This window comes from Parasteatoda tepidariorum, chromosome 9 (assembly GCF_982258835.1).
Source record: "Parasteatoda tepidariorum strain Cologne lab strain chromosome 9, Ptep-v5.0, whole genome shotgun sequence".
NCBI lineage: Eukaryota > Metazoa > Arthropoda > Arachnida > Araneae > Theridiidae > Parasteatoda > Parasteatoda tepidariorum.
The window spans coordinates 50396653-50411994 of NC_141763.1; positions in this window are offsets into that span (position 1 = coordinate 50396653).

Here is a 15342-nt window from a genome sequence, read left to right on the forward strand (position 1 = left end):
TTGTAAGAAAATTTCTTTAAAACTATTCTCTACGTATAGGGCATTTCGCCATTGAGTGTTTTAAGAATTTTTAATTTTTTTTTATTGAGAGTAGTTTAAATATTATTAAATTTTTACGATTTGCATATTTCGGTGGTCGAGGGGTATAATCAATGCTTAATTGAGTAACTGAATTCTCTTAATCAAATAATAAAAAAAATCCCTTGTAAATTTTGAAAATAAATATATTGGAGGGAATTACATTTTGAATAAAAAGAAAGTTCTGTAAGCATGGGGACTGGGTGGCTGTTATTTGTTTATTTTGCAAGTGACAGAGATCAAAAATCAGAAAAATATGCTCACGTAATATTCTAACAGCCTTTTTAAAGGTAAAAATGTTTTATCAAATAAATACTAGTTCAATAAATATTTTAACTGACAAAATTTTTAACGATACAAATCATTTTTAAAGTACAATTACCCAAATCACAGCGGCATACAAAACTAGTTAATAATTAAATTAAGGAGCTCTTAATTCTTGCATGAACTAGTGATTGTAACCAATCATTGTGTCCATTATGACTCAATTCAAATAATTTATGGACTCTATTTTTATTATTATTTATTATTTCTTTTTGTATAATAATTGTTCAAGCGCATTACACTTTGTTTTAAAAAAAATAGCTTCTTTAGATTAGAAAATTATTGTTTGTCTCACTAGTGGCGCCATTCATAAGTATGAAAACAACATGATTCATGTTTTTGTTTTTTCTGGTATATGCTTCAATTATTTTTTCGACCGGAGAAGACATAACTTAGAAAATTCATGCTGAAAACAAACTTAAACAGCTTTTACTTTTAGCCAGCTAAATGAAAACACATTTTCTCAAAACCTCATTAACGACTTTTATCATCATAATCATTTCTGACTCTGCCAAGATGAACGAACCGAAAGACAAATGAACTCTACAAGCTGCGAAGAATAAGATTATTCTCGACCCTTTGCACCCCATCAATTGCGCGAGGCTGAAAAACACGCATAAAATAATTAAATTTGTTATGACAATCGCGTCTCATTTCCTTTCAGATGTGCTTTGTTTCTTTCTAAGAATCGTTCTCGGAACAGGAATCGTTTCAAGCGAGGAAGATTTTTCCTAGATGGGCTAAGCCTAATTCGAACGCTACCATGAACTGAATGAATTCATTTGAAATCACATTATCTTCTTTGTGTTCTAATGCCATTAACCGGGCGGCTGCTACTATCTGAATTTATAATGTATAATGCCGCAGCAAAAAGCAAATACAGCTTTCATTGTGAGATTTACCGTCTACTTTTTCTTTTATTTAGTAGTTATTTTACGGTTCAAATTTAAACAGCTGAAAATTACGACCTTATCCCTTTTGTTTTCTTCGTATATTTATCTTTTTTTAAAATTATGTTATGCCCTTATTTTCTTAAAAAAATTTATTATTTTTTAGTTAATTTAAAATGCCCAGTATTAAAATAATTGTAAATTTAATAATATTAAGTTTCCATTCAAGTTAGTCCAGTTCAGTAGCCAGAATATCGAACACCTTTCTGAATTGGGTATACTATAGCCTACGTCACAGGTTGTGTTATTCCTACTAAATTTAATCCATGTACGGCATTTTCTGCGAGCCTAACTTCAAGCCACAAATAAACAAACGAAGTGTTTGATCTCTTAAATAGCTGCTCGCCAGATTTTATTGCATTATAAAGAAAAGTAATTGATATTCGATTTTTGATTAATAATTGATTTATGTGGATAGTGGCATTTATGTGGATAGTGGCATAGAATTTAGCATTGCGTCATGGTAAATGTTATTCCTACTAAGTGGAAGTAGTTGTGTTTTTTTTATATTATACCCAATTCAGAGTTTTGTCCATCAGCTACGAATAGCTTTTTTATATTATACCCAATTCAGAGTTTTGTCCATCAGCTACGAATAGCTTTTTTGTGTTATAAAACAATATTTAATAATGAATTTTTTTTGCATCAGAATTTTTGAACTTTATAGCAATAGTTATCATAATGAGTATAATCTTATCGTTAAATTTAATTTTACTGTTATTTTAAAGCGAAAAAATTGTAGTTACACTTTTATTGCTATACGCTATATTGCTGTGCACCCTATTGTAATTCAATGCTTAATATACAAGTTAATAAAAACTCAAGTGAGAAAGATAATATTTAGCATTAAAATTAATGAAAGTTTTCTAAACTTAGTTAATACGACGAGTTTAATTTTTTCCTTAATATATTATACCCAATTGTCATGCAACTGGCACAATAATAAACTACCTCAAAAGCAATATTTTACTGAGTACATCTAAAAACAACAGCCTCCAAAAAAGTAATATTTTACTTTGTGCACATGAAAACAGCAAACTTCTTTGAAATAAATATTTTAACTGGGGGCATCTGGGAACGCCAAACTTCTATAAAAGCAATATTTTAATCCGTGCATAATGTCAACTAATTTTTTGATGTCTCAGAATCAAGTCTATAAATAAAATGAAACAGTGAACAAATTATTTGTTAAAATAAGAGAAACAGACTTCTGAATTTTAACGATGCAGAAACTGTTAATGGACTAATGTTAACTGTAAACTGTTAATTACATAGGTTAAATGCGGAAAACACTTGCTTTCACATTTTAACGCACTGTTTCATTCTAAAATTATAGTTAAACAACTGGCAGCAATCTATCCATTTGATTAACCGTAAAGTTTAGGTTAAAGAACGCTTTTTTGCCTTTACGGTTTTGAAACTGTTTACAAATAGTATGGTTATAAAACCATGAATACAAAACTATACAGTTTTTTAACCATTTAAAGGTAGCATGGTCTCAGAATAGTGAAAAAGAAATTTAATTTCAACTTTTCGTTTGATAATGAACATTGGAGAGTGTTGGATGCAAATTGGGGAGTGTTGGACGCTGGAAATATTGTGGTGTCAACGCTGTGACCCCTATTTCTGTCGTCCATGAGACTGACAGCTTAGCCCTCTCGGCTCTAATTTGTAAGCAACTGCAAGGAAGTAAGTGACGTCATTTGGTGGACTTTGTTGGTGCCATAAAATTCTGGTTGTTTAATTGTATTAGGGGAAAGCTGTTAATAAACTGTCAGCATATGCATACATGAAGAAAAAAAATCATAATATTAAATATTTCATTTTAGATATTAAATAGCTTCAGGATAATTAGTATAATCTTTTTTTAATTAATATATTCACACCTGCCAATGAACATTTTTTTTTATACTGCTGGTTGTCCCGCCAAAAGAAGATCGATCATTTAGGTTTCTCTTGACGAAAAAAAAATTGGGAACCGCTGGAATAATTTGACTTGATTAGATTTGCCTGAAATGTAAAGCATTTTCTTTGACTTTACAGCTTTTGCGCAACATCATCGTTTGAAAAAAAAAATTCTAAAGCACCGAAAATAATTATGATTTTATTCGCATTCATAAGAACAAATAAATAAAACAAACAGTAAACCGTTATAGAATTAATGAAAGAAAAAAGATGTCAAGTGTTCGTGCAAGCTTTCACTTCTATTATTTGATTTAAAAGAGAAAAATTCAAATGGAGATTGCGTGCTGTTTGTTAATGATTAAAATCACAAAGATGAATTATGTGAAGTCACTCACCTTTTACTCTAAAAAAGAATAAAACTGTTAAAATATTAGCGTTTTTGTTCCTAGTTAATGATAGTTCTATTGATTATATTGTATATTATTGTTGTATATTATTACAATTGTTGTATATTATTACAATAATACCTTAAGAAGTTGACAAATAAAAAGTGTCTTCGTTGACGAAAGATGTAAATTAAATCTATGTGTTTTTTTTTTCTTAACAAAAAGTAACCATCAAAAATGACAGCTCTTAATAAATATTTTTAGAAATTAATATACATTTTAATTATAATATTATAATTATTATAATTAAAATATTATAATTATATAATTAAAATATGTAATATTATAATATATATTTAACTATATTTTTATTACTACGTATATATATTTCACTCTTAATATATATATATTTTTTTGTCAAAAAAGAATTCAAAAAGTACTCACGTTAGTGTTTGCAAATGCCTTTTTTTACGCTATCGAGACGCTAAAAAACTTTATCGAGATATAAAGAATCACCACTGATAAATAAAACAGGATTGAAAGTATTAAAACCTATTTAATTAACGGAGGAAATAAATAAATGTAGAAAAAGTTTTCGCGTAGGCGTTCACTTTAATTATTTGTTATTATTTGCCCTCTATAGCATGTTATACTGTTTAAAATCGAACTAAAAAACTTCACATGCATAATATAAAGCATTTTTAAGATATACAATAATTTCAATAATTCGAATCCAGCCGGCCGAAGTTACTGGTGCACGTTAAATCTGTCTGGTCACAAAGTTTTCCGTGTTCCTATAACAAATCAAAACCTCTGGGGGTACTGAATTGGAGATTGATCGTTCACAAGGTCAAAATTACGATCTGTGGATGAATGAATGGATGTATGAATGAGTCCGTCCTATAAACGGGTGTGACGTATGGGTGTGGCAGAAATTGAATTCTAGGCCATAGATGGCACAACTGGAAAACAAGAACAATCGCACAATTTTTATTTTAGTGACTGAAGACAACAACAACAACAACAAAACAATTTTATCAATAAAGATACAATGGTAACCCTTCAAATTGTTTAGATTTAAATTTTATCTTAATAGAATCGAAAACAAAACCTGTAATACTAATTCTGTATTAACACTTTGTTGAAAGGGCGATTTTACACAGAAACTATATCATGCCACCGACTACTAGATTGTAATTGATAATGGAAGTAAAGTAAAATATTCTAAATAAACTCCAATACATTTTATCTATACTGAATGAAATGATATTAAACTTAGGAATATTCGATATCGCCTAACATAACAGATTACATAAAGAGAGCATGCTCAGTGCGAAAAAGAAAGAAGAAAAAAAAACGAACCATCCTGAATAACTTTTGATCTAATGATCGGATCTTCACGTTCTAGAACTCAATTTTAATGGTTTTAGTGGTTGACCTCAAATATGGAAATTAATAAGCGCAAGCGATATTTTAAGATACGAAATCAGACATAAAAACGTACTTACTCTGAATAAACATGCCAAAATATAGGGAATAGCCGCAATGTAGAAAATACAATCCCAATAATTTGATCATAAGAGCGGTTCAGAATTTAGACCCTGTAATTTTGCTTTTTGCGTTTCTCACGAGCTCTTTAAGGGGACAATGGACGTTCAAAACCAAAAATTTTAATTTTCCTCCTAGCCATATGAAATTTTTATTGAATGTTGGTAAGCTCAATAGAAGCCTGTGTATAATTTTTTTTAAGAAAACGTTAGTTATTTTTCAAGTTATAGCTAAAAGTATATTTTTAATTAACGATAAATTAGCAATACATAAAATGTCCCTTGCGCATCAGTTTTGCTTTTTTCAAAATTATTTTTATAGAAAAAAGGAGGTTATAAGTACTTTAATGTATTTAACTTGTTTCAAGAACAATATAGAGCAATAATGTGTATCAAAAGTTTTTTTACACATCGCTCTTAAATTTTCATCAAAAAATTACTATTCGTAAACTTTCGTTTAAATATTAGCAACACAAATTTTTGTGCAATGCTAACTAATTGTAGTTCTATCTTTAGAACAAACATCAAACAATCCCTGAATAAAATTTCAGAGCAATAGAGCAAAAATTGATGCGCAAAGAACTTTTCGAAGATAGAAAATCGTCCAAAAATCTTATTCTGAGAAAAATCCATATTTTTCAATGCAAATGACTTACAACATACAAATTGAAACTCTTATAACTCGTTAACAAAAGCTCCAATTTGAATTCTGTTTGCTGTATATTATTCAGAAAAGTATGATTTTTTTTAATATCACAAAAAACAAAAACCCAAAATTTTAAGGATTTTTCGTATTTTGAACGTCCATTGTCCCCTTAAACGAATTGAAAATTTTTTGCACACATGTATAAAGTTCGTTTACACAAAAGTAATTCCTTGCAAAAAATAACTTTTAATAAATATTTATTATTTTTTAATATGTCCGAAAAAATTTTGAATTGTAAGGTATACAATTTCGTACATTATTTTAAAGAATGTAATTTTTCATGTCAAAATACGAAATTCGAGCGAAATCGGCCGAATAGTTCCTGAGAAACTGATTTTTAAAAAATTCAAATACTTAAAATTTGATTTCTCAGGAACTTTTCGACCGATATATATACATGCATATATGGTAACTAAAGATGCAAAAGAAATTCAAGTATACGTACAAAATTTATATTATGTTTAATTAGAATAAATTAAATTATAGTACATTTAATACTAAACTACATTTTGCATACAATTCTGTAGTTAGACAAAAGCTGAAAATTTCTTACGTCCAGAAATTTAGCAGAAGAAAAATTTTAAAAAATAACTTGTAATTCGTTTCAAATCAAGTTTCGAGGTTAACTGATGCTCCAAATTTAAAAAGAAATTTATAATTGATTTTTAAAAATCTGATTTTTATAGTTGAAATATTTAAATGTAATAAGATTTAATTTTTCTTACTCTGCTTACGATCCATTTTTTGAATTATAAATATGCAGCTAGATAAAAAAAAAGTTATCTCCTGAATTTTTCTGCGGACGTTATAAAATAATATCTAAACAAATATTCTTTTGAAATTATTACTAAAGAAATTCAACAATTTCGTTTTCGTTGAAATGGCGATTCCCTTTCTAGCAGAGCTTGAAATTTAATGAATGAAGCAATCTCTTTAGAACAACTTTCAAACTACTAAAATCTTAAGAGAAAGTGAAGAAACATAGATGGATCGTGATGCGTGACGTCACGAAACGTGCCGTAGCTCCCTGAACTAATAACTCCTCCCTTCGAGGCAGCCCTGCTCTAACCTAACCCATGATGACCCATCTACCAATAAGGATATTTCACGTCAACACTGCGGTCGGTGCGAACCGGTCGCAAAATTCAAAATGCTATCACTATCACTGAGCTTCGAACCTAAGACGCATCATGGGAAAGCTAGAGCTCCATCACCTCAGCTCCGTACTATAATGATTAGATTGATAAAATTTAGGGCCTCCAAATATCGGTTTACATGATGCATTCCTGCAAAGTGAATAAGTTTTAAAATCTGAACAATTTGTAATGCGTTAATTATCTTTTAAATTTCAATATTGTAACAATACATTTTAAGTATAGCTTTTGGTACTCATGTCTTTCAACATTACAAGTTTGTAATTTGTTTCACTTTTCTTTCAAAATTTCGACTCAGTTCAAAGTAAGAAATTTATAACTGCTGCTAATGTGTTTAGCTTCGTCCAAGGCCTATAAAACCCAAAGCGCGGCCCTGTAGATAAAAGTTTATATCTGCACATATTTTGTAGGTATAAATATCTTTTTAAATCAGACAAATGTCTCTTGACACGTTTTTGGAAAACGCCAGTTCAAAAAAGAATAGTTTTAAATGTGCTCCCATGCAGAGAAACCTAAAATATTCCAGAGAAGGGGAACGCCTGCATTCGGCATCCCCATTTTTATGGAACAATGCGGAAATGCTGGCTACGAACAGGAGTATTTTGCTTGAAAAGTGTCCTTCACAGAAAACCAACTTCAAAACAGACTCCCGCCGAAAAGAACCTTGAAGTGCAAAAAGAAAACCAAAAGTAAAAGAGATGACAGCTTATCGCAAACAAGGACTTTTTTTTCTTCTTAAAATCAACTTGCAGATGGCTGTTCGAAAAGAAAATATCAGCAAAACGCCCTTGTTTTGGCATTTTTTTAATCTTTTTTGCACTCTATCCTCCCGCACCACTGGAGTTGTTTTCGATCCGTGACTACACGTGTTCTCGTGTTTACCCTTTTCCTTTTCCTGTGAAGAAAGAGTTGAGTTGTCATTCAAATGATTGACAAAAGAAAGCGATTTTAAAGCAATAAAAGAAAACGATTTTTAAGTGACGAACTTTAAAATTATAGAAACTCTTTTTTCTTTCTTTTAGAAATTTCACAATTTTAAATGAAAAACAGAACGTTTCGACATTAGATTCTCCAGCACGAATACAACTCGACAATTGACGCACATAAACTTGAATTAATAAAATCCTTAAGTGATTGATGTTAGTAATAGAATTATTAATAATAATAATTCTATTACTAATTAACAGCAATGAAATTATTATTATTAATGTTATTAATATCAGTTATGAAATTAATATGATTATTCTGTTATTGTTTCATTAACTTTTAAGTTTTAAAAGTTGCCACTTGTGTAAATATATTAATGCACCTAGATTGTTTTCCCTTCTCCTGTAAAAAATGAGTTAAGTTGTCATTCAATTCGTTACAAAAGAAAACGATTTTCAAAGTTATAAAAATGTAAATGAATAAATAGTTTATTTTTCTGAAATTTCAGAAATTTATATCATTTGACCTTATGCAACAACAGTATGTTTGATATGTTGGGTTAATAACTAAAAAATCAAACAATCAAGTTATTCTATTCGATTGTATTAATAAAATGTATAGTTAATAGTAGTTAATAATTCAAAACATAAAATATTTAGATATACTTGAAAGCACCGCACCTGATAACTGCTGCTCATCAACCTGATCCCAAATCAGACCGCTTGCTCACCAGATTTCTTACGTTATAAAGAATAATTAATTCATATTGTTATGAGTTAATTGACAAAAATCATAATATCAGCTCGTTTAGAGGGACAACTTTTAATTTATTGTGAAATTTGGTAAAGTTTCCATGGTCAATAAAAGCAATTTGAAAAAACATAAATTACGAAAATTTTTATTGAAAACAAAGAGATAAATTTTTATTGAAAACAAAGAGATAAATTTTTATTGAAAATAAAGAGATAAATTTAAGTTAAGTCTACAGGATTGAATCGATATATTAAAAAAAGAACATGCATTAAACGTTCTAGAGTCGTCAACTGCTTAGAACTTCGTTAGTAGAATTAAAAATTTCTGAGCTGGACCACATCGCTTACCCACATTAGAGCTGAGTTCGGGCTTGCTTTTTGAGACCGAAGAATTTTAATTCGAGACCACCCGAGCCCGACTTATATAGGATTTCTTCGAGTCCGCGTCCGCTCGAGATGTACAGTGCTTCTAAGAAAACTGACCATCCTGAATATTTTTGATCTAATGATCCGATCTTCACGTTCTAGGACTCAATCTTTATGACTTGAGTGGGTGACCTAAAATATGCTAATTAATATGTGCAGACGATAGTTTTATGTTACGAAATCAGACACAAAAACGTACTTTTTCTGAATAAACATACCTTTTTTCAGACGGATTTGGATTTTTGACCCCCAAAATATAAAAGGTAGCCGCAATCTGGTCCCCATAGATTGGTCAGGAGAGCGATTCAAAGTTTGGACCCCTACACCTTTTAATTTTATTTTTTGCTTATTTCGCCATGTCTCAAGAACTTATTAAACGAATTGATATCGTGATGGCTCAGGGGATGGAGTATTCTTCTTCCAATGAGGTGAACTGGATTCGAATGCCGGCGATGGCTGGTCAATGCGAATTCCGCCCCCGGCTAGCACAGACTACAGTTAAAAGGCAAGAAAATATCTTAAGTGGTAGATGGATCATGGGTTAGAGTCCTATCGGAGAGCTTTCTCTTCGTGTAACGCAAATGTGGGTTAGTTCCATCAAAAGTAACCTCCAAGAAATCAAATTTCTCCCAATACTTGATCCAAGAGGCCTCCTATCTTCTGGATTGGTTTCAAAATTTTCAAGGCTACGGAGTTGAACATTAATAGTTGTAAACCCAAAAACATTGAATCGGCTTTTCAACGATGGTTCAAAAAAAATTGGTTCTTGAGAAATAAAAATGAAGAATACAATTTTTAAAGATTTAATAACAAAGAAATTATTCAGGGCCGCTTTCACTTAAATTATGTAATTCGTCATTTAAGTACGTAGTTTATAATGAAGGGAAAAGTTGTGTAACTCACAATTCGAAAAATTTTGATCGTTTTTAAATAAAATAATGAAAAAAGGGTAAATAATTTTATGTATTATATTTCTCATGAAAATATTAATATTAAAAAAACTCAAAATTAATTAAAATTATATTTTGTATGAGAACATCTTTTTTGCTAAAGTAAACCTAGAGATATAGTGAAATTCGTAAAAAGTAAAATAAACATTGTGGAGGCCCAAAATTTCAAACGCCTTCTTGCCGAAATTATTGAGACTAAATCAATTGAAAATAGGTATATTTAAGGATGGTATGATTTCATATCTTTATATCATCCGCGCTAATTAGTTAGAATTCAAATAGTACCAATAATCCTGTAATCTTGTATTTGATTTGTTAGTTAGATTTCAAGTTCGCATTGCGCATAAAATTAACTCTCAAGGTTTGTTGCAAGTGTTGCAATTCTTGAATGTGCTAATGTACATAAAACTCCGCAAACACATTTTTTTTCAAGTAGTTAATCTTAACCATCAGCCTTTTTTTCAATAGTAATAGCATTTTCACAATCTCAACCTTTTTTTTTACTAGTTTATTCGTTAAGTAATGTATATTATATTCCATTTCCTTTCTGCCTCTTATGAAATCAAACCTAGGCATTTCTTTGTAATATTGTTTAACTGTAACTTTAACTATTCCGTGAAGGACGAAGCATGAGAAAAGAAACGCTTTTGATGATAGTTTTCGAAGAATAACTTTATTTAACTTCATTTATTTCGCTAATGATGCTTGTACTTATGGTTCTTCTGAACTTTTAAGAGACTGTTGAAGTCATCAGCTTTATTCGAAAATTACTAGTCGGGTGAAGAAATGTAAGAGTCGGTAGTTTTAAGTTTATAATTTTATGCCATTAACAATGACGGAAATTATTATTTTAGTTGATTATTATCACCATTGAAGATTAACTGTTAGATAGAGAATAAAAGTTTTCGAACGGAATACAAAAGTAATTTGGTGCGCTGCCTTGACTTCAAAGCATGCTTCTCAAAAGGATAAACAGATTAAAATTGATAAGTTTACAGCGCCAACACTTGTAATTTTTAATTTATTTATAATTCTGCTTACTTTCAAAGTCAGGGAAAAATTAGGAAGTTTCGCTTTTGTTCAAATAGTTCCTAAGAAGAAAAAAAAGTTGAAACTGATTTATCTGGAATTTAAAAATCATTTTTTTTAAAGTCTTTTTGTTGCCATGACTACAGTTTATAAAAAAAAGTCTTCATGTCTTCCTACTTCGAAAATCAATTTATTTTGAAATTCTCCTTTGAAAAATAAATTTAATAAACTACTTTAAAAAACTGTTCTGCATTATATATTATACATAATATTTTTAGTGCATATTTCTTTCCAGAAAAAAAATACGAAATCTCGTGTATCTGTTTTATTTCTTTAATTCAAGTTTACAAAACGTTATCGAACACGTTTAAAAAATTCTTTTCATGTATTATCAACCTTTATGTGGAGAAAGAAATTAAATAAAATTTCATATTTTATATCTAGAGATGACGGAGATAGGGAGAATTATTAAGAGAGGTATGTCTGCAATTTTATCTTGTATAGATAAAATGTGTAAAGCCGAGATCATTGAAAAGTCAATAAAACATAAGTGTTGAAATAAACAACTAAAATAAAAATAAAATATTTTTCGACGCGTGCATTCTCGAAATTATCGCCTTGTTGTTAAGAGGAAGTTGAAAGTATCTATGGTATATTCTAAATCTTTTGCTCCACAATAAAAAAAAATGACACAAAAAGGAAAAATGAAAAAAAGATGCAAACGATTTATTTGGAATCTAGAAATTATTTTAATAATCTTTTTTGTTGCTATGACTACAGTTTAAAAGTAAGCCATTACATTTCTAGTTAAGTCAATTTATTTTAAAATTTAAAAATTACGAACTAAGAATAAATTTATTATTATAAATTAAGGACACATCCTAAACAAAACTAAACAATAAACCTTCAGATCATTTTTCTAAAAATTGAAATGAAAATACTTAGTTATAAATGTTCAATTGGGTATAATATGAAAAAAACACAACTACTTCGATTTAGTAGGAACAACATATGACGCAATGCTAAACGAATGGAATTTAGTTGTTGTTTATTTAGTTATTGTTATTAGTAGTTGTTGTTACTTGTTTTAGTTGTTGTTGTTTATTTAGTTGTATTTAGTTTCAATAACTTTTCTTTATAATGCAATAAAATCTGGCAAGCAGCTATTTAAACGATCGAACACTTCGTTTGTTTATTTGTGGCTTGAAGTTAGGCTCGCAGAAAATGCCGTTCATGGGTTAAATTTAGTAGGAACAACACAACCTGTGACGTAGGCTATATTATACCCAATTATGTTATTTTTCTTCAGTATTTAATCCCTTACAAATTATAAAATAGTTTTTCAGCTTGCGCAAACAAGAAATTATCTCCTTGTTGTATCATGAATGATATTGACATGTTGAATCATGAGGAAGTTGAAATCATGAATGATATTATCTTAATCTTTTACAACGTAAAAATAAATATATCGAACGATTTATCTGGATTCTAGGAAATTATTTTAAGTCTTTTGTGTTGCTATGACTGCAATGTAAAAAATTAGTCATCATATCTTTATACTTCGAAAGTCATTATATTTTACTTACTCTAGTTTAAAAAAATTCATTTCTCTATTGCAAAAGTAGACAGTTAAACTGCTGGTTAATTTTTTAAAATTTAAATAAAAATTGCAAGTTTTAATTCTTTATTCTGAAAAACTAATTGAAAAAGCCCTTTACAAACTAAATTAAAAAATAAAATATCTTTTTCGGCATCTCGAAATTTCTCGAGATTTTCGCCTTGTTGTTAAGAGGAAGTTGACAGCGTATAGTATTTTATATTTTGCAGCATAAGAAAGAAGTAATAATGCTAATAATAATAAATGAAAAAATAAATACAGCAATAAAAAGTCTGTTCCACTAACAATGAGATTATTTTTTCTTTATTGCGCAAGTACAAAACTTTCTGTATACAGGTTGCAATATCGGTTAAAAGACGATTTTTTAAAAATCCTTCAATCCAATATCAAATCGATTATGCAGGATGATTAAAAAAATCGTAAATTTATCGTATTCGTTAAATCGGAAGAAAAAAAAAGAATTAAAACATAAAATAATATCACAAACACTATCTGCTAATTTTGGAGGGGTTGTCAAAATATAAGTAATAAGCAAGCACAAAAATGATTCTAACTAATTTTATGATGGAACTAATCCGCATCTGCGTTACATGGAGTGGAAAACCACGAAAACCCCTACCGTTAGCCTAGCAGCAAGAGGATTATGACCCATGATCCGTCTATCACTCAGAATATTTTACGTTATGGATTATACTTAAATGGAGAAAGAGCAAGATTAGCCGTAACCATGTTAACGGAGTATTCGCCGAGCTCCATCATCAAGTGATAAAATTCAACCGATTGTTGTACAATATATTGGGTGCTATACCGTGGGAGAAATCTTTCATGAAAATTCCCTTTTACCTACACAAGTAATTTAAAGTACAGAAGTAGTGAGATCAGATAAATCTAGAGTAAAAATTTTTGCTAATAATTAATTGTTGAATTCCCTCCCCCTCAAAATATCAAAATGAAAACAAATTACGGCGAATTACTCAAGACTACATTGAGCGGACGAAATCGTGCAACAATTTGCTCGCATTAAAAAAAAAAAAAAAAAAAAAAAAAAAAAAAACATTTGTTTTCAGCATTTGAAACCTTATGGTTTACTCTAAAGTTTACCTGAACTTGTTTTTCTCTAAGCTTTAAAACTCCAAAAGTGGTAAAACAGAATTTGCTATGAAAAGTTTCTTCCGCTCTATAGCGTCGTCATATCAGAGAAATTTCTTACTTATCCTGCTTCAGCGACAATTTGACGAAAACTTAGACCATCAACGGTTGTAATTAGTACTGGTCGTAAATGTGCAATAAATATGAAAATGATTTTTATTTATGATTTTTATTTATGTATGAGTGATTTTTATTTATTGTCTTAGTATACCACAATATCCAATACTACAATACCATTATTTGCAGTACCATTCTACAACCTCCGGATATCGGTCGAGACCCCATTTTCCCATCGTTTTTTTTTATTCTTTTTGTTCGCCCGCCTTTGCCCTTTCATTTTTATCACCATCATTGGCACGACAGCTCAGGGTGGGCCTTGGCCTTCTCTAAAACATTTTCCCATGCAGTTCGTCTTGTCAACAGATTTTGCCATTTCAATTCCCTAATTGTTTTAAAATCCGTGTTAATGGAGTCCAACCATCGAAGTTTTGGGCATCTTATCAATCTGTTGCTGGAAAATCTTGCACCAGAGATGGTGCAGCTTTTTCGATTAGCATGTCAGTTAAATTACGGTTTATTATTTTCATGTATCTAATGTATCACTTGCAGTTTTTCTTTTTAGAAAAGTTTCTTAAATGTCGTGCTTTGATTTCGAACCATAGAACTAGATTGAGCAACTATATTTGCTGTTTAGTTATTAACTTTCTTCAATTGGAAAACGAATGAAAATATAAAAAAAAGAGAATTAGAGAACTACATTGAGTAGAAAACAAACTAAAAATTTTAAAGATACTTCTGTTTAATATTAAACTTAAGCAAAATATTTTAAAGCATGCAACCTTTGAGGCATGCAATGAAATACATTTGAGATGGATTTTTTAAAAATGATGCTTTCAATGAATGAAAATGGAAAAAAAAAAAAAGTTGTTAAATTTGTTCTTGCGGGCCACCGAAATACCTGTCATAAGTCACCTTGTGGTACGCGGGCTATAGATTTGTCTTCTCTGTCTCATGTGTAGCGCTAGTTGTATTTACAGTTTCTGGCCAAATTACTAGACGCACTATAAGATTCTATGTAAAATCTTAGTTATCAGGAGACACTATACAGCTTTATTGCTTTTACGCGACTGAAACCGGTTTGCACTTGTTTACATTAGAGTATCAATTGGTTAAATTAGACGATACATAATATAAATTAGACGATATATTATATAAATATAGAATATTTATTGGTGGCTGAGCGGTAGCGCTTCGCGCTGTTGTACCACAGGTCCCTGGTTCGATCCTCGGGCCGGGCAAGGTTGACTCAGCCTTTCATCCCTTCAGTGGGTCGATAAATGAGTACCAAGTATGCTTGGGAACTAAACACTGGAGGTTCCGCGTTCGGCTGACCACTGGACCGGAACATCTGCTCCTGCACCCCAGAGCCCAAGGTCAAGAA